Raw genomic sequence first — 20,755 nt, 5'->3', positions numbered from 1 at the left:
CTTGTCGGCTGCTACATGTGTCTCATTTCACATAATAGCTAGGAATAAACCAGACTCATCTCAGAAGTGGAGGTCACTTCAATTCATCCCCAAGTCACATGGTTAAGGAATGTTCTTTGTATTCCTAAACCATGTGACTTGGGATGGTTGGAAGTGACCTCCACTTCAGAGATGAGTCTGGTATTTATTCTTTGCTATTAATGTGAAATGAGACACATGTAGCAGCCGACAAGTGCATCGTTTTGATATGGATGTACACATATAGTATAGACACAGCTTATTTTGCTCTGAGCTTGTTGTCGTGTTTGCTACCGAGTTCTATTTGAACTTGCCTTCAGATTTTGACTTGAATTTGTTTTTTAACTACAGCATGTAGTTTTTGCTGTTTGATTTTATATTTTGTTGTCTGTCCCTGAAGAAGAGCAGTTTATCTGCACGAAACGTCGTTTTTTTGTTGTTGTCTGCTTATGTGCACAGTGATTTTCATCATTGTACACTTTTGTACTGTTTTCCTGACACTTCTGTGGGTTAATTGGCAATTTTTGGCGATCGAACTTTGCCTGTACCTACATTGGTTGTTTGGCTCTTTATGTCTGCTTATGTGCATAGTGATTTTCATCACTTGTTCCAGTGCACTTTTGTATTCCTGTTGATCCGTGTTGTTTTTGTAGGTTTAACACTTCTGTGGGCCTTGGAATTGGTAATTTTTGGCTATCGAACTTTACCTACTTCTATGCCTACTTTTGTTGTTTTTTATCCCCCTCTGCATACCGTCTAGTCTGTATTTTGTTTCTCCACATCAAGTTGGTATACCCTGTCCTCTTTCTTTTCAGTTGTTCGTATATTCAAGGTATCCTCTTGTATCATTTATTGATCCTTGATGTGTTTTGTGTCCTCGTCCGTTGGATTCACCATTACCCACGTTTTTTTGATAGTATATAATTACTTTTGATAATTACTCTTTGATATTTTACTTTCTATGATATAAAATTACTTTTGGAAGTTATTTATTTTAGATTTTACACAATCTAAGAAAAAAATCAATATTTAATTCTAAAGTCAAAATAGTCAAAAGAAGTGAATAAAACCCTCCAACAATATGTGACCGTACACGACGAATGAGCCGTAAATTCCTCCCCCGGTCAATTTTGTTTTATTTTGTGTTTAGAAAATATATATCATAAGCTTTAAAATGGTATATCATTTGACTCCAAACGATATCCAGAAGCGGGGTTATGGTTTTTTGATCTTTGCTCCTTCAACGTGCGTTTGCATCTGAAAGAATGCAGTCTAACGTTTCTAGGAATATAAGATTTGTTTTGTATTTTTTGTGTTTTGATACTAAAGTTGACGCTTTCAAAAATGCCAATTTTTGACTAACATACAGGTTACGGGGACAAAATGCCAATTTTAATATGCCCTTTTTTCTATTTTTGATCACTAATTATATTCAGAATGGATTAACCATGTGCCAATGTCTGTGAGTAGTACAAAAAAGAGAAATTTCTAGACCCCCTACAGAATTTTAGACCCCCCTAAAGTGGTTCAGCCACAAATGGTGCTTAAAATCGGCAAATTTTGACCCCTAATAACTTTAGGTGTACACCAGATATGAATTTCTAGTCTTTTGCATCTGAAAGAATGTAGTCTAATGATACTAGGAACATAAGATTTGTAATGCATTTTTTGTGTTTTGATACTAAGTTGACACTTTCAAATATGCCAATTTTTTACTCACGTACAGGTTACGGGTACAAAATGCCTTTTTTTCTATTTTTGATCATTCTACAGCAAATTGTTTTATTTACAATATTATTTCACGTTGCTCTTGAGTCAAATAATAAGACAAAACTAATCTCTGTATGGATTTTCAAGGGGGTCAAAATGGTGCTTCCTGGCAACGATGTAGACTGCTGCCCTCAGTCGTCAACCGTCTGGATTGACGACTGAGAAAACTACATGGAAAAAAAGTGACGGATTTTGCAACAGGATTCCTGTGGCATAGAGCATGCGCAGTTGTGTCCAAATTGACCTTTTGACCGAGTCTGTTGTTTTTAGAAATTCCGAGCGCGATCTTGATACAGCGGCGCGATACAGCGACGCGGTACACGGGCGCCGCTAGTCAGTCGCGCTACGGCGCACAACCAAAGTCGCATTGATTATTTTTCAGAAGTCCGTCATGATATGGGCTGTAAGATAATCAGTCGTCACTACGAAGCATACACAGTACATGCGAAGTGTAGACGGCTGATTGGAATTTAGTCTAGCAACGATGCACTTGCAAATTATAGGTAATGGTACAAAGTACCCATTTCACTGGGTTTTTTTCTAGGTTTTTAATTTTATTGCAATTTCTTTACTTATCCTGACAATTCAAGGTGCTCTTGAGTCAAATAGTGAGAAAGATCCATGGTTTGCATGCAAAATCATTGTGGCTGGATGTGTCATTTTGACCCCCTTGAAAAGCCATACAGTGGTGCTAAAGCTTGATTTGTGTTATATTTTAACATGGAATGTCAAAATAAATAGAAACACTTACCAAACACAGAAAAAAGGCATCCTGAGATGGGTATGCAATGTCATTATTACCAGTAATTTAGCAAAGTTAATGTACATCATTGTCAAAAATGCTATTGATCCATACACATGATTCCAAATTAGTTTTTTCTCATTATTTGACTCAAGAGCAGCTTGAAATGTCAGATTAAATAAGAAAATTGCGATAAAACTGTAAAACAGAGAAAAAAGAGCACACTGGTATCATGGATACGGGTACTTCGTATCATAACCTGTACTTTGCATGTGCATCGTTTCCAGGAAGTGCCTTTTTGACCCCCTTAAAAATCCATACGGAGGATTTAAAGTAGTTATTTCTTATTATTTGACTCAAGAGCAACTTGAAATATCAGGATAAAGACAATTTGCTATAAAATGATCAAAAATATTTTAAAAGTCACACTAAAACTGGAATTTTGTACCCGTATCCTGCACGTTAGGCAAAAATGACTATTTTGAAAGCATCAACTTAATGTCAAAACACAAAAAATACGTTCCTAGTAACGTTAGACTGTATTTTTTCAGATACAAAAGACTAGAAATTCATATCTGGTGTACACCTAACGTTATTAGGGGTCAAAATTTGCCGATTTCAAGCGCCATTTGTGGCTGAACCACTTTAGGGGGGTCTAAAATTATGTAGGGTGTCTAGATATTTCACTTCTTTTGTATTGCTCATAGACATAGGCACATGGTTAATCCATTCTGAATATAATTAGTGATCAAAAATAGAAAAATGGGCATATTAAAATTGGCATTTTGTCCCCGTAACCTGTATGTTAGTCAAAAATTGGCATTTTTGAAAACGTCAACTTAGTATCAAAACACAAAAAATACAAAACAAATCTATTGTTCCTAGTAACGTTAGACTGCATTCTTTCAGATGCAAAAGACTAGAAATTCATATCTGGTGTACACCTAAAGTTAAAAGGGGTCAAAATTTGCTGATTTTAAGCGCCATTTGTGGCTGAACCACTTGGGGGGCCTAAAAGTCTGCAGGGGGTCTAGAAATTTCTCTCCTTTTGTATTGCTCAGACACTCCCTCATTTCAAATATATAGTTTTGGTTTCTCTATTGTTCAGAAACCAAAAATCAAGGGATTAAAATGTGGAGATGAACTGGTATGCAATCATAACACTATTGTGCTGGGAGGACACAAGAGGGTATATATAATCAAAAGTATAATGGCCTATAACCATACGTATAGATGATGTGACTTCTGACGTCAATGCCTGACAGTATGCGCACGCATCATCACAATTTCCATTGTCTTTGCCTGGCAGTATGCGTGCGCATCATATTTTGTTCAGGGCTCGTGTTTTTAAAACTCCCGCCTCATCACAATAAGGCAATTGGACAGTGTAGTGGTTGCATGGGGCTCATTCGAGCATAAAGATATACCAGTCCCTTGCCTTTGTTGATAAACATTGAGGTCACATCATCTATATAATAGCCTATTGTGCTAACATTTTCATTATCGATATCTATCAACGCGGGCGGCTTTTGATGCTCTCTGCCGTAGGTGGCACACTTCCATGACACCATAAAATCAGCCTGATAAAATTACACCCGAGTTCCGAGATTCGTTTGGTTATGCATAGACATCATTGAGACATAAAGGATAGATATATACGAGACCTAGGCCTACATGTAGAAATCATGTGCATATATTGAGGGGTGAGGGGGGGGGTGTTTTGTTTATTTGTCTGAAATATAAACGATGCATGATGATGTAGATGATTTGATTATGAATTAGATTATTCCCCGGAAAGCACAACCCATACCTCTTACCTATGTTCCCTCCGCCACCTATATATAACCTCCTCCCTCCCCCTCCCCACACTCGATATCGACTCTTCCCTATTATTCCACTCCACTCTTGAGCCCCCTCTCCCCTCCTTCCCTTCCCACTTCCAATGCTCTCTCCCCTCTGTTTCTCTTTCTCCCTTACCCTTACCCCCTCCCCCCTCACACACACACACACACACACACACACATACCCTCTTTCCCTGGCGATCTCTTCTATCTCTCTCTCTCTCTTCTCCAATAAATAAATTGAATAAAAGTTAGTTTAAACCAGCTTTCTATGATATTGATCTTCCGTCATGCGACATGCACATAAATAGAGTTGTGTATAATAGTGTTTATATCAATGAAGTCATAATCTGTCAAGTGGCTATTGTAATGTCTGTGGAAATATTTCGATGGTCTATATATTTTCACAGTGAAATCAGCTTAGGCTAATTCGTAGTCTCAAGTCAATGCTTTCAAACTAAATCAATGCTTTCAAATGTAGACTGCTTTTTTTTTTTTTTTTGCTCGTGAATATTGCACTGCGAAATTTAATAATTTCTTTTGTATACTTAGATCAGGTAACTCGAAAATCCTGTAATTTTATTCGTCACACCACTTATAAGAAACTGAAACCAAAACCAAAACTACCTGTCACAAATGTTTAGTTTTAAACAAAAGGTAGAAACAATGAGTTCGATATCTTGTGATTCAAGTGGTTAGGCAGGACAATAGGAAACCACGTGACCAAAACCAAAACCAAAACTAAAACTCAATATTTGAAATGAGGCATTGGCACATGGTTAATCCATTCTGAATATAATTAGGACCTATAAGTGTACTGTGATATTATCATGGGTCCTTCAACATCAAAAATAATTTGTTTGAACAGTACAAAGTACTGATTTTGACCCCCCTGAAATCCCAACGAAATTCAGAAATCTATCTTTTTTGGCATTAGGCATTTCAGACACAACCAGTGAGTGACAACATTCACCAAGAGGGTCACAACTGATTCAGTTAAGAAGAAAATGCCTTTCAAAGAGAGCACTTTGTCATTTGGACCCTTAAATTCCCAATTTTGGTCAAGGTCGCCAAACTTTGACGGCCCGTCATTCGCAAACGAAATGGAATTTGATTTTTTTTCTTGTGACCTCACCTAGGGATCCATAAAAGGTATCTTTGAGCCAAAGGAAAGCAAAATCCAAGTGTACACTCAGTCTGTTTTGGCATGGACTGACTCCTTCTCCCCGTGCCACGGGGCATTTATCTATGCCCGTGCCACGGGGCATAGATATTGTATTTGTTGTGTTTAGTCTTCTGGTTCTCCTCCTTCTCAAGACCACTTCTTTGCACTCCTCTAGCTCAAGAACTAAAGTAGCCTCGGGGCCCATACTTGGTACAATGATGGCCCATGACCCCTAGAAATATCCTAGGGTACCTCCGACCCCAAAATGTTTTCCCCCGTAAAAGCCCCAAATTACGTAAATGTCCGCTTTCTGCGGAGACTTTTACGCAAAATTTGTTGATTTTGCCCCACCCCCCCAAAAAAAATCCTGTTGCCGCAACTGGGTGGGTGCCTGGGAACAACTGGAAGTTTAGGCACAAACTAAAAGTGGCCTCAAATTTCAACAGCAAATAAGGGCACGTTTTTGTTGGGATTTTCAGAGGCGGGAGCTCCCCATTTATCATTGTTTATACGTGAAATATACCCTTAGGCATAGGAGCCCATGTGTGCTAGTAGGCAAATCAAATACCGTATTGTATGCCATTATATTCAAAGCAATACATTGAAATAATTTCAAAATTGAAAATGCTTTGCATCCTTTTATAACATAAAGTGTGTCATGCATGTAGCTGAATCAGTCATATCTGGACCCAAACGAATGTTGATAATATGATAATTGTATTTCCCGACATTTGTACAATGTAGTAGCAATTACTGTCATACTAGTGACATCAAGATATTCCAGTTGAATCCCATACACCCCTATGGAAGACATGGTCTTAACCTCCTACACAGGGGGTGTACATTTCAAATAGAGTCGCCCATTCAGGTAACTCCATTTGAAATTCATACTCCCTATGTGGAAGATGAATGCGTCGATAGGGAGTGTATGTATATCAACTGGAATAGCTTATTGATGAAACAAAATTAAAAACTTTTTTTCTGATTTGCAGAAATGAGACACATTTATTGCACTTGCGCTGCTTATTACACTTACGAAATTTATTACACTTACGCTGTCAATAACGCTGATTGTTGATATTTGTTCAATTGGGACTGCGTTAGATTATCGACATCCTTACACATGTGCATTGATTGCTTATTGTTTGTCTCGTGTCATATGCAGTTTTATTTAAAGGCCCATTCAGTGATTTGCTCATCCGGACGATCGTAAAAATCATCAAAATTCGGATTTTCGTACCTTTAATGATGTGCTAACATAGCTGCTAGTAGTTCAGCCGAAAGCTGTGTATTAAAGACAAAAAATTGGCATTTACATGAATCTGTAATTTATATACTGACAGTTAGGCCTATATAAATTAGCTACATGTATTTGAATAGGATTTTCAACTTCGTCAATAGTGCTCTTTTCTTCATTATTTTATTTCAAAACTACCAAACATGCCAAATGACAATTTGAATGACTTATTCTTCAGTTTAAAGCAATTTATAAACAATTTAAATGTTTTTGTTCACTTGCGCTGGGATCACTGAATGGGTCTTTAACGTTTAATTGATCACCAACAATTTCACACTTCAGCGGTGTCCAAGGGCATCCCAAATTTAGAGGCTTTATTTCTGATTTCTGTCATAAGAGTGAAGGCTTGGTGTGGTCACAAGTGATGTTTTGTGGTTTGTAACCCATTTAATTAATCCTCCTCAATAACTGTCCAAAACATTGACCTCGAGTCAGGATTAATTATGCAATCAGGAGCAGCAATAACAGCATTGATCCATAGATAACAGAGACTTTGACCTGCCGACTTATCGGCTGTCACCAGTTAATTAAAATGTAGTATTTGTAAATGAATATTTGTACCCTAGCAGATGCAGTGTATCAATTTGGAAGGGAGTTTTGTGTTGCCGGAACTGTGTTCAGGTGCAGGCATGAGAATGTTCAGTTGGTCAAAATTTCCGCAACTTTATTTAATTTCAGCCTGTTTTTGGTACTTTTTCCCAATTTCACACACATTTTCAGTTTTTCAGTTTTTTTTAGGAAAGTGCAGTCTCATGCCTGCAGGTGGCGCTTAGCCACTTACAAGTCCTAAATTCTGTGCACGAATATCCATGAGTGGCGAGGTATCAAGAAAGCTATGTTTTTGGTCAGGTCATTTTCCAAAAATGTTTAAATGGTCAATTGACAGTTATTGTCCACATAATTATGTTAATAATCGGAGCTATGTGCAGATCATGCAATCAACACTACTTGCCCCTGAGCTACAGTAAGCAAAAGAATTATGGTAGCAGATGTGTTCACCCTCTGTATATCCTAAATAAAGACAAATGTGTCAATATTAAAACAAACAGTCGACGCCTACACTCTTTTAGCTCTGATTTAATACCTTATTTGTTGAAATTAGTTGATACTTAAAGAAACGGTGATCCAAAACCTAATAAAGATACCAAATAAAAAGTGGCACTTTTGTGTTCTAATCAATGAAAGCACGACGCTAATTTTTCGTGCTAATCAATGAAAGCACGGCACTAGTTATCTTGTTCGCGAACGCTTTGTGTACAAATCAATAGGGCATGTAATGTGGCAAACTACAACTTTGACATTTGCATCTTCCCTGGGTTTTTGGATCGCTGTGTCTTTATTTCTTGTACAATGTCAACGAATGAGGTCTTAAGGGCTGGGGTATGAACGTTTGGACAGTATTTATTTTGGGACATTAGAGCACATCAGACATATCGAATTGCATTCTGAATACGGAGAATGTCTTTCTGATATCAAATAATTTTGATTTTTGAAATTCGCAATTTAATACACATTTTATGGCAAATCATTAAAAATTGATATTTTGATATTTAACAGTACTCGAAGTAAACTTTATAAATCTGATGATTTATACTTAAAGAGTATGTAGGTGGGATGAAAAGCCGACGATCAATTGAAAATTTTGACCTTTCGTATTGAAGATATGGATTTTTTTTTTCAAAACACCAAAAAAAATTAGGTCTTTTTATAATTTGTCATAAAATTTGTATTATATTGTGATTTTCAAAAAATGAAAATTATTTGATATCAGAAAGACATGCTTCGTATTCAGAATGCAATTCGATAGGTCTGAGGTGCTCTCATGTCCCACAAAAAATACTGTCGAAACGCAATAAACGCGCAATCTAGATCCCTTAAATTCGAGCTAAAAGATGTAGCTATTGGCTGTTGATTCCAATTATGACATATCTGCCTTTGTTTAGGATATACAGGGGGTGAACGTAAATGGTACCTTAATTATTGGGCTTACTGTATTTGAATATGCCATACAAATGCAATGAAAGCGGACTCAATGTGCGTACCATCTTGTTTGAGTGCAAAGATTGGTGAATAAATATGTTTAATGCATGCTTAAACCATATTTTGTACTTTGTTCTCCAAGTTACAAAAAATGACAAAGGCAATTATCGTAGTAGGCTTTTTCCCACAAAACTTTACAGCTGTCGTACGCATCGTTGTATAATCTATATGGAAATGAAGTTGTTGTAAGCAGTGAGTCATGACGACAAGGTCATTGCTCAGATTGCTTTCAAGTTTGGCATCAGTTGTGATCAAATGACCATACGGGTATGTTCCCCCGGAAAGACCCCCATTTTGGATTTCGCAGCTCGGAAGACCCCCTAAATTTGACCAATCTATAAACCTAAATCTAGAAAGGATGTCCGCAACGAAACGAGCATGATTGTAAGTTACAATTGGCCTGATGGGTGCACCGGCTTTATGGATCTTAATCATTCCGTAAAATCTTGGGACATCCACTACCGTAGAATATATTTTCCAATGTGTCTTATTGTCTATGACACCCTGCTCTGTCAGTTCTTTCAAGAGCTTAATTAGCTTACTTTACAACTTTTTGGATCTTTTTTCAACTCTTCGTAGACATTCTTATCTTGAAGCAAAACCGAGGCTTTTTCTTCGTAATCTGGACTGTCAATTACCACAGTTGCTCTACCTTGTCCGCAGGTAGAATTTGGATGCTATTGTCTTTCTTACGTGAGTCTATTATTGACCACTCTTCTTTGGATATATTGCTAACCGGGGGTTTGGAATTTTTTCACTATATTCACAACCCTGGCTCTTAATTCGGCTCTTTCCGCCAGCGGACTTTTCCGACTTCGGTGACGTCATCGAGTATGATGATGTCACCTGATCAGGTTGGTCTTTAGCTGTTTCCAAGAAATACATCAGAGCCAACAGCATCCGCTGATGACGAGGAAGTTCCTCGAAAGCACTCCCGGTAAGCGAAAATAAACAAGTAGTGTTGAAGTTTAATTTAATTTACTTTCATTTCATTATCACTACGTATGAATCTGCAATTCTATTTAAAATGAAACATGTTTTATATAAGAAGAAAACATCGAAGGGTTCGACAGACACACAAATGTCCGTGAAATTTGTTAGATTTCGACTAGACCACGTTTAATAGGCTAATTCGTAATAACGTTCATATTTTAAGCAATGGGTGCATCTTGACGTGGAAAGAGTTTGTTAATGACCTTGTATATACAAAATATAAAAACTGTCCATACGACTTACGTCTTATGAACCAAGTAATACGACTTGAACCAGGAAGTGCTCACCCAATCGAAGTCAACACCCTAGAAAAGTGTCAATATATATGAAGGCTATTTTGAACATGTATCGGTTTTGTTGTGCAAATAACACGATACCAAGTCAAACTATACTATTTGCAAGCATTAGATATTGATTAAATTATTTGAACAGAAATAAAGCAATTTAGTCATTTTTAGAAATAAATCTGTAATGATTTCTACATTGGATTTAGGGGACCGGCGCAAATGCCCGGGCGCAAATGTCGCCCACATATCGGCCGGCCTAGGGCATGGGGTTATTGACTTGAGTTATTGGGTCGATACACAGAAATTAAGAAGTTCCTGTTTTACCATACCAACTCATAATTTTTGTATCGACCGAAGAGCTACCGGTTTCACTGTATGTACTAATGTAGGTTATAGACTTACATTTGATGCATATGCCTAAAACGTTATAAAAATATGTTTTCATATTTTTTTACAAACATTGTTCATATGATATGATATCATAAATACTTAACATGACAGAGTTTATGTGCAAACCTTCATGTAATTGTAAAGATATTTAAGAACTCAAAACATTTTAATTGATTATTGTGAAATTGGTTTTCAATTTTCCTACTGAGAGTGGGGCCATAATGGTGATCATTACCATTTAGTGGCATGATAAATATGGTAATTTATTTTCTGCTAGGTTTTTAATAGAAATCGTAAAAACATAAGGAATTGTATACATATGATTTCAAAATCAAGCGTTAAATTTATTAGTCACCCTGATCTGTTCTTTTTAAACATTGTTACTTGTAATTTGTATTTGTAAGGATTTGTACTTTTCCTTTTAAATGAATTCAAGTAAGGTTTTGCATTCTGGTGGCAAATAAGATTTGAGATGATATTATGTCAATTTGTTTTATTACTAATGCATTCAGGTGGCATATACGATTTGAGATGACACTCTGGCAATTACTTTGTTACTAATGCATTCAGGTGGCAAATAAGATTTGAGATTATGTCAATTTGTTTGTTCTGTGTATTAAAGCACTGCAGACGTGTGTCACTGATTTAAAAGCATTTGTTTGAATGGATAAATAAACGAATAAAACTAGTTCAATTGATTTGCAGATCACAATAGGCACCAGATATTTAGTTTTCAAAGAATGAATGTAAATTCTTTTCTTGTGAGTTGGTAGATAAATATTTTTCAAAATAGTCTTTCTTAGCATCTGTATCATATTTGTTAATTCTTTTCACTTAATTGGTTTGGATGATTGGATGTACTCGTCGATGATGTAGGTAGAGATGATACTCCCTAAAATGACAAAGTTCAGTAGCCAGTGTATATTAGGTATATAAACTGAAATTATCCGTGTATATTGGTGTATTATATACCCGTTTTCTAGTTAACTGAGGATAGTGCTTTGAAGTAAGTGATAAAAGCTCACATTAAATACCCCAAATACTGATAACTAAGTTTATGATTTTTGGAACTAACCATACACTTAATCATTACAATGATATATACTCTCACATTTGATGACAAATTTATTGAAAAATTTGATGTTTTCAAATATATCTTGGTATTTTAAAAGTTTGATAGTATTATGTCTTGGTCATCACATATTGATTATCATCTGAATAAGTGTTGTAATTTTGTTTAAAAAAATAAGAAACAACTTTCGTTGCTTACACATGATAGACAGTAATTGCATGGTTTTAATTGTTGTGTGTGTGTCTTTTTTTTTATCAATAAAACATTAAATATATGAATAATGACTTTGGAAAGATACACATAGCCTTTTCAACTTTCTAGGATATTGAACTTAAACTTGATTAAAACTTGATTAAATGATGTATAAATAACTCCATTTGGCCTCCAAACATCATAATGAAAAGTAAATATTATGTTTACCCAAGGGAAAGTACTTAATGCTGTCTTTGTTACTATTGATCCTGCTTGTATTGGCCTACGGTCAGTGAAGAAACTTTGGTCATCTGTAGCTTATATCGACCTCCCACACCACTCCACGCCATACATAAATTCTCCCAGTCATATTTCCCAAATATGAAATTTTTAAAAAGTTAAATTTTAATTGTACTTCTTTTAAAGTTTGGCAGAGGCGGGGTTCGAACTCACAGCCCACCGCTTTAGCTATCACGTATACCATATGACCAGCGCCTTAGACCGCTCGACCACGAAGGACTTGATAGTGTCATCGTGAAAATTTAAACATATAATATTAAGGTGGTACTACACCCCTGCCCAATTTTTTGCCTATTTTTGCATTTTTCTCAAAAATTATAGCGCATTGGGGACAAGTAAGATATGTATATTATAGGGGCAAGGACTACAACTACTGTACTGGAAATTTTATTTCAGCACAGACAACAGTTGTGGAGTTACAGTCAAAAATGAGGGAAAACCAATATTTGATCAATAAATCAATAACTACTTGCTTTGAGTTGCTGAATTTACGGTACAGTAATTGTAGTCTTTGCCCCTATAATATACTTATCTTACTTGTCACCAATGTGCTATAATTTTTGAGAAAATGCAAAAATAGGCACAAAATTGGCCAGGGGTGTAGTACCCCCTTAATAAATCGCAACTTCATTACTACATCATATTTTGGAATTTTATCTGCTTAAAACATTAATGTGTATTATAATAAAGCTGCCATTATTTATATTGTTGAATTCTCAAGCGCATAGAGACAATTAATACGAGGGTCCTATGAATAGGCCTACATACACAATACATAAAATCGATTTTGATATCGGCCACGTGCTCTGCTGTGCATGTGGTTTCCCGTAGTGGCGGAAGTTGTATTACGAAGTGCATCCGAACTCCATTTTGAAGCAAATGCTTTTGACAAGGCATTGGATTGTTCCAGTTTGCAACCTAAATCCACATTAGACCCCTAATTTTATTTACGAAATCAAAAGATTAGATTATCATAACAACAAAACGGTAATCTTTTGTCAGGTCTAATATGAAAATTACATTAAAAAAATACAGTTTTTACAAAATTAATTTTCACTTAATTCCAAAAAAAAAATGGCGTATATAAGATTGAAATAAATTCTCTACCTTCTATACTAGATCAATTGTGACGCAAGTTGTTATCAAAAATTGTTGTGATAGATGTACAGTTAATATTCATATATTCCATTACCTATCTGATGGTACAGTTTTTACACAGAAAATATTTATTTGAAAAACATGCCACTCGGCTTTTTTCCGGAAAGGTCACAGGGTCGCCGTGACCTGTGCAATAATTACAATTAAAATTTTTCTTATTCTAACAGCAAGCGTTTCTAAAATGCAGTATGGCGAAATGTGGTGTATCGACCTCCATTGTTACTCTACAGCTATGGCACGATTTAAGGCAAGGTTGAATAAAAAACCCTTTAAAAAGGGATGTACCGGGACAGGAATGATTTCATGTGAAGATTAAATAATCTTTATGAAAGATGCTTGTAATGTGTAACATTTGACAGGCGAGACATGGTTTTAAAATGACAATTGTGATTCAAGGATGTACATCTAATTGATTGGCCTTGGTTGGATGCTTGCAATTAAACATATAGGATAATCTCTGATAATTATGTGATATTGTTGGCTGGCAAAATAGGGAGATTTTGGATGGTGGGAAGTACATCACCGGGTACGCCCTCTGCTTTATTTCATCACCCACGAAAAATTGATTTCTTATGTATTACTTTGTTTTGTGATGAAAATTGTGATGTTTTATTTCATCACGTTCTAAAACAAACGATTTCTTATGTATTACTTTGTTTTGTGATGAAAATCGTGATGTTTTATTTCATCACGCTCTAAAGCAAATGATTTCTTATGTATGACTTTGTTTTGTGATGAAAATTGTGATGTTTTATTTCATCACGCTTTAAAAGAAATTATTTCTTATGTATTACTTTGTTTCGTGATGAAAATCGTGATGTTTTATTTCATCACGCTCTAAAGCAAATGATTTCTTATGTATTACTTTGTTTCGTGATGAAAATCGTGATGTTTTATTTCATCACGCTCTAAAGCAAATGATTTCTTGGCACGATTTAGGGCAAGGTTGAAAAAGTGAGGACATTGAACATCACAAAAAACATCACCGGGTACGCCCTCTCTTTTATTTCATCACCCACGAAAAATTGATTTCTTATGTATTACTTTGTTTTGTGATGAAAATTGTGATGTTTTATGAAAATCGTGTCACTTTAAAGGTCAGGTCTATTGCAAAAACAAGTTTATCTCTATTCGAAGAGAATAATTATTACATTACAAGTTGACACTCGTTGCAATTTTTTTATGCGTATTTCTCCTGAAAAAGGAGAAATTGTGTGGGTAAAGTTCAGCCTCGTACGTGTTCTTCCCCCGTTTGAAGCGTACGTGTTTTTCCCCCGTTTGGCTGATGGCGTAGGTAAATGAAGCGGACACTATATCATGCTCTCATTTACTCGTGTGACAAGTTTGACATTAGCAACAATAAGTTGTACTATTATTTACCATAACAATGCTGCATAACAATATGCAGACTATTGTTCTCATTTCGGAAACAAAGCCCACACAGTATTGTTACTATGCGTTTGCTTTGTAATATTTCATCCAACTGATATCGCACAGGGAAATCAAATACATGAGTTTGTGGACGTTTATATGCTAGTCTCAGATGATCACGATGAAATTCTAAGCTCAAATTATTTATTTATTTTTAGGCCTAATATGTGTCATGATATTGATATACATATGAATTGTAATATCACAATTTACTAATATATAAAAAGAAGCGGCTGATTTTATCCATTATGTTTAAAAACCATTAAATTTGTAATACTTAATTTAGAGGGTTTTTTTTCTGTGAACAACAACAGTATAGTTCTGTCCATTGAGAGCGTTATAGTCCCTTTTCTCAAAGCAGGCACATCTCATTTCATGACGTCACCTTTTTTCTAGGCCAAATCTGTCTCGTTCGAAGGAACTCACCGCTTAAGTTGGTTTTTGCGGAATATCAATTTTAAACGTATTCTTTTCTCAAAAAAGGAATCATTTTCATTGGCCTTATAATATTAGCTTGCCAATGATATGATGTTGTTTTTGCAATAGACCTGCCCTTTAACCAACACATCTTATTAAACACAAATCACATTTTAATCAAATAACTTTTATTTTGAAGCCAAGATTTAAGAGTATAATCATGGGTAATATCAATATCCTGGTACGATGGAGGTAGAATTTTTGTAATTCACCTCGACAGTAAACGAAAACGACTGAATGCGAGATTAGCATTAGTAAAGCTGAATCTATACTACATCACTGAGCGATAGCGATTGGTTTTTAGCCAATGCGGTAGAGCGCTTAATCCGCTTTTTGTTGCGCTGGGAAAAGCGCGCTATATTAGTGGTCAAATACCGATCGCTCGTCGCTCCGTGATGGAATATAAATTCAGCTTTAGACGAGTACTGTGCTCGATGATTGCGAGATTTTTTCTAATCCAGGAGTTTTGTCTCAGGAAAAACATTTAAAAAAAAATCAGAAACCATCCCTTCATAATCAGCATCAATGCAGCATCACCCCGTCACAAACAAAGGTGATCAGATGGGTGGAAAGTGGCAAATAATTTGAGAAATGAGGGAATTTTCTCAAAAAAATACATCAAAATCAAGTTTGCCCGTTTTTCGAGAAATTCACCATCTTGAATAAATACCAAATATTATTGTGTCACGCAGTAAACACGGTAAAAAGATGTGAACATGTATTTCATCCAGCTCTTTTAAAATTAAAAGAAAAAACGGGCCCCGGATGGAACCTAAATCCAGTCGAAAATCAAAACCACAAAGGGGTATAAATATAGGGGTCTAAAAGCAAACATCTAAAACTTTAACACCTTTTTGTTTGTATGACAACACGGTAATTTTCATTTAATGGTGTAATTACAACATAAACTCACCATAGAGCTCCACAGTTAAGGGGTGACGAGAGTAAAAGTAAATGAATTTTCTTCCATTATACTTCGCGCGCAGTTGTAATAAAGCAAAAACAAAACAAAAACAAAAACTAATACCATGCCGTCAAATTGCTTTTTATCAGTTCTGTTTTTCTTTCTTCTTTCTTTCCTTATATATCTTTAGGATATTTGAGCTGATATTTTAAATTTCACGACTACACTGGCCAAACCATCGGAAGAGATTCACTAACGGTATTCAATATACCGTACAAAGCAAAAGCAAAACATTGGTAGAAATGCACAATGAAGCAAAAGAGTGTATGCATCTCCTTTTCAGATCCTCGCACTAAAACAATTACATCAAAATACACAGCAAAAAACAAAAACAAAAAAAACAACAACAACAAAAACCAAAACAAAACCACACTATAGAATGTCCCATCAAATTATTTATCAAGGCATGTGTTAAACAATGACTGTGACTTGACTCATTCTCAAATGAAAAATGTGATGCGATCAAGCAAAATCAGTCGGAACTCGGAAATATTAAATTTTTAGTTTCTTATAGGATAGTAAAAATCATTTACAAAGCTGGATTTTACAGAAAACCCCATTGAAATATTGAACTACCAGTTTCAAAGATATGAGCAATTAAGAGTTTCCAAAACAACAGGGACCGTATCTCCGAATCAATATTTCTGAGTTCCGACTGATTTTGCTTGATCGCATCACAAATGTAGGCGCCAATAGATATCTCTTATAAAATATATCATAGTCACGATGCGACATCCGTATCTCTTGTACATATTATTGCATCCGTATCTCTTGTACATATTATTTCTTGTCAGAATGTATTATATCACACAATCAACCAACGTCGTGTGATACTTAATGTTCTGTATGCAAGCCATCAGCTTCAACATAAAAAATCCCAGATTTGAGACATTTTCTGAAAATATCAAGAGCTATCTTAAGAACCACTGAACCAATACTAGGCTTGTTTGTACTCATTTTAATTTTTGAATTTTGATTTTTTTAAAAAACTTGTCGTCTGCATTCGAGACCCGCGTGGAGAGAGTTAAAAGGGCATTTCGTGATCCACATCATCATCCCCCACTTTTCTCAAAAAAAGTTGAGATTTTTATATCACTGGAAACCTCTGGCTACATAATGTTTATGTACAAAAAAATTCTTGCAGATTAATTCGTTTAGCAAAGATATCGTGAAATTTGAATTTCGATACCAGAACGAAATTACAACACATTGTCTATGGAGCAGTGTAATACACATAATCATATATAACTCGCAAACGCAAAATCGGAATCAACTGAAATTTTGGGAATAAGCTTTTTCGTGGATATCTAGTGAAAATTTTCATAAAAAGAGGATGCTAGGATCACGAAATGCTTTAGCCATACTCTATAGGCTGCGCGTTGGGGACGTACAGGAAAAATGCTGCTTCTACTAGAGATTGTGGATATATTCTGGGAATGTTTATTATTTTAAGGGCAAACTTTGTGCTGTATTATTAAATGAGTGTAAATTTATACAATTGATGTATGAGTGATATAAAACCTTAACTACACATCGGAGTCCCGGGGCTTACTGTACTTCATGCCAAAGTCAAAAGAAAGAACTCACCAATAGCAAGTGAAATTGGCATCAAAAGGAATGGTATTGAAAATCTTAGCCAATCCATGTTTGACCATCTAGACATCTATAATACTCCAAACCATCTCGATGCAACAATTGGAGGAAGTGAGCAGTTGGCGTAAGAAAGTAGCCTATATTTTAAGCTCCAATGGTATTGTAAGCAATGATAGTATACCAATGACTCTGTGGATCTCCTCGTTAAAAGTCAGACGCTGTATATAAATATGCTTAACTTCACGTATGTGATTGCTATATAAATGTTGATGACGGAACAACAGAAAGCATCACTCCATTTGTAAGCCATATCCCATACGTCCGTGTGCGCATGGCAACTATAGATAGTCTGGTTGTTTCCACGTGGTTTTCTTCCGGATCGTTAATTCTGTGCAACTTTACCCCGTCACCATTTCCTGGACACCTTAACCGAACGACTTAAATCTTTCGCCCAGGCCGGTTTTCTTAAAATGAAAATTTCCAAGAAGGAAATACAGATTTTCCACCGGATGGACTCGAACCCACGCATTTTGCTTTTAAACGCGCTTGCCGGAACAGTGACCGAGCGGAAAATTGTTGAAGGTTCTACATATATAGGGAGAGGGTGTGTGTAAAGCAACGTTCCCCACAAACTTTTGGTGATACAATTTTGTACCCCACAAAATGGTGTGACAAGAAATATACCCCAGAAAGAACCAGTGGCCTATTTTATACATACATAATGCTGGACCCAGTGGCGTAGCTGGGATTTTTTCCAGGGGGGGGGGCAAGCCTGTATGGGGCGGGGGCCCAAATCCACCAAACAAAAATGGGGGTAGGTGCGGGTGGTGCGACGCACCCCCATCGAAAAGAAAGTGTACTTTCAAAGAAAAGAACACTTTCAAATATATCAAAGAAAAATAAAAAACAAAGGAAATAAGTTTAAATTTGGCAATCATGTCAAAATTAACGTTCCACAATCAAGATATCGATAATGTAAAAAAGCAGTGTTTTCTCATGGAAATAGTAGATGAGAAGGAATCACAACGAAATCGATCGCCTGTGACTAATCCCGCTTATCTATTATCTTATCATTACAAAGGAAGAGGACTCAACAAATTCCCTTTTGAGGACACTCATATTGCCGCCATCAGCGTGATTTGGTAGCATAACTGGAAATTCATAGCGATAAATCTTTGCGCACAAACAAATTTTGAACCGGTTGTTGTGACCTTAGTTGATGAAGCGCACTTTTAACGTTCATTTAGACTGGATTTTATAAACATTTGCAACAGATTTCTGCATTTTCAGATGCAGAGAAGTCAAAACAATAGAAATATTGGGAAATTTAATCAAAATACGTTGTATTTTCGACTAAAGACACTTTAAAAAAAGTTTTACATTTTGTAAGGATAATCGTATTTTCGCTGACCACAAATTTAATTAAAATGTAAAGGTATAAAACAAGTTGTTCCGATTGTTTCCGAAAAATGGGAACAGATTCTATCATAAGACAAACGGAAAATTAATTATATCAAATTGCCTTCACATGTGCCCCAGACCGCCCACATAGGTAAATTTGCCCTAAATGTTTCAAAATATGACTTTCTACTTCCGATTTTGGTAATACATCCTTCCCACAAGGCATTATTTTTGGCTATGTTATCCCATCTGTCGACTGTCCCATAATGCATTCATATTTCCCGCCCTTTCTGCTCACAAGGCCGCATTTAGTCCATAAGCATTGGTCGCTTGACTGCAGCTTTAGAATTGAAAATGTCATGTCATAGAAATGTTACGTCACCGATGACCATCGTGTTGGGATATAATCCCGAGGATTATGATATAACAATAGCGGTTGACGTGTATAGAAACGTCAATGTACATGTCGGCAATGTGTTTGGAACTTTGATGATGGTTAGTTGTGATTCCTTCTCATCTACTATTTCCATGGTTTTCTCAAGCAAGATTCTCGAAAATGTTCCCTAAAACGTACTTTTAAGATTTAATCGGTACTGCATTTGGTTCTTCCCCATGGCAACATTATTTCTTTGATCGATTTGTATTACAATACAAAAAAGAAGAAAACAATCACTCGGCGTGGTTTTATACGGGGCGCACATTTGAAAAAAAACCGTCATGGAACGCTTTTTTGATCTTGTAAACATGGTGCAAAAAAAGGCTTTAAACGAATGATTTTCAAATTTATTCTAAAAATTTGTATAAACACACAAAGCAAATGTTAAGCTACATCCAATGCACCAACATTTCACTCGCTGCGATATCTGGTTACTGAGAAAACTCTGTTTTAGAGAACAACTTTATACGTCTTTTATACGTTTTTTATACGTTTCTTAGAGTAACCTTAATACACAGAACAAACACATTGACATAGTATCATCTCAAATCTTATTTGCCACCTGAATGCATTAGTAACAAACTAATTGACATAGTGTCATCTCAAATCTTATTTGCCACCTGAATGCATTAGTAACAAACAAATTGACATAGTATCATCTCAAATCTTATTTGCCACCTGAATGCATTAGTAACAAAACTAATTGACATAGTATCCTCGCAAACTTTACTTGAATTAATTTAAAAGGAAAAGTACAAATCCTTACAAATACAAATTACAAGTAACAATGTATAAAAAGAACAGAACAGGGTGAATAATAAAATTAATGCTTGATTTTGAAATTATATGTATACAATTCCTTATGTTTTACGATTTCTTTTAAAAACCTAGCAGAAATTAAATTACCATATTTATCAGGCCACTAAATGGTAATGATCACCATTATGGCCCCACTGTCAGTAGGAAAATTGGAAACCAATTTCACAATAATACATTTTATTAATAATATTCTAGTCTGAAAATTTATATTTCAATGATAAATTTGAAAAGCTACATATTGACAACATAATATATTACTTACATGTAAGCACGTTTAGAGGGGGGGGGGGGCACTTCAATATGAAATGAATATAGGTGTAGGGCTGGCACTTTCGCTGTAAGGGGCAATCGGTGAGACTTACATTTGAT

Source organism: Amphiura filiformis, chromosome 13 (genome assembly GCF_039555335.1).
Source record: "Amphiura filiformis chromosome 13, Afil_fr2py, whole genome shotgun sequence".
Lineage (NCBI taxonomy): Eukaryota > Metazoa > Echinodermata > Ophiuroidea > Amphilepidida > Amphiuridae > Amphiura > Amphiura filiformis.
The sequence above is the reverse complement of the archived record's forward strand: the minus strand, read 5'-3'. Positions refer to the sequence as shown.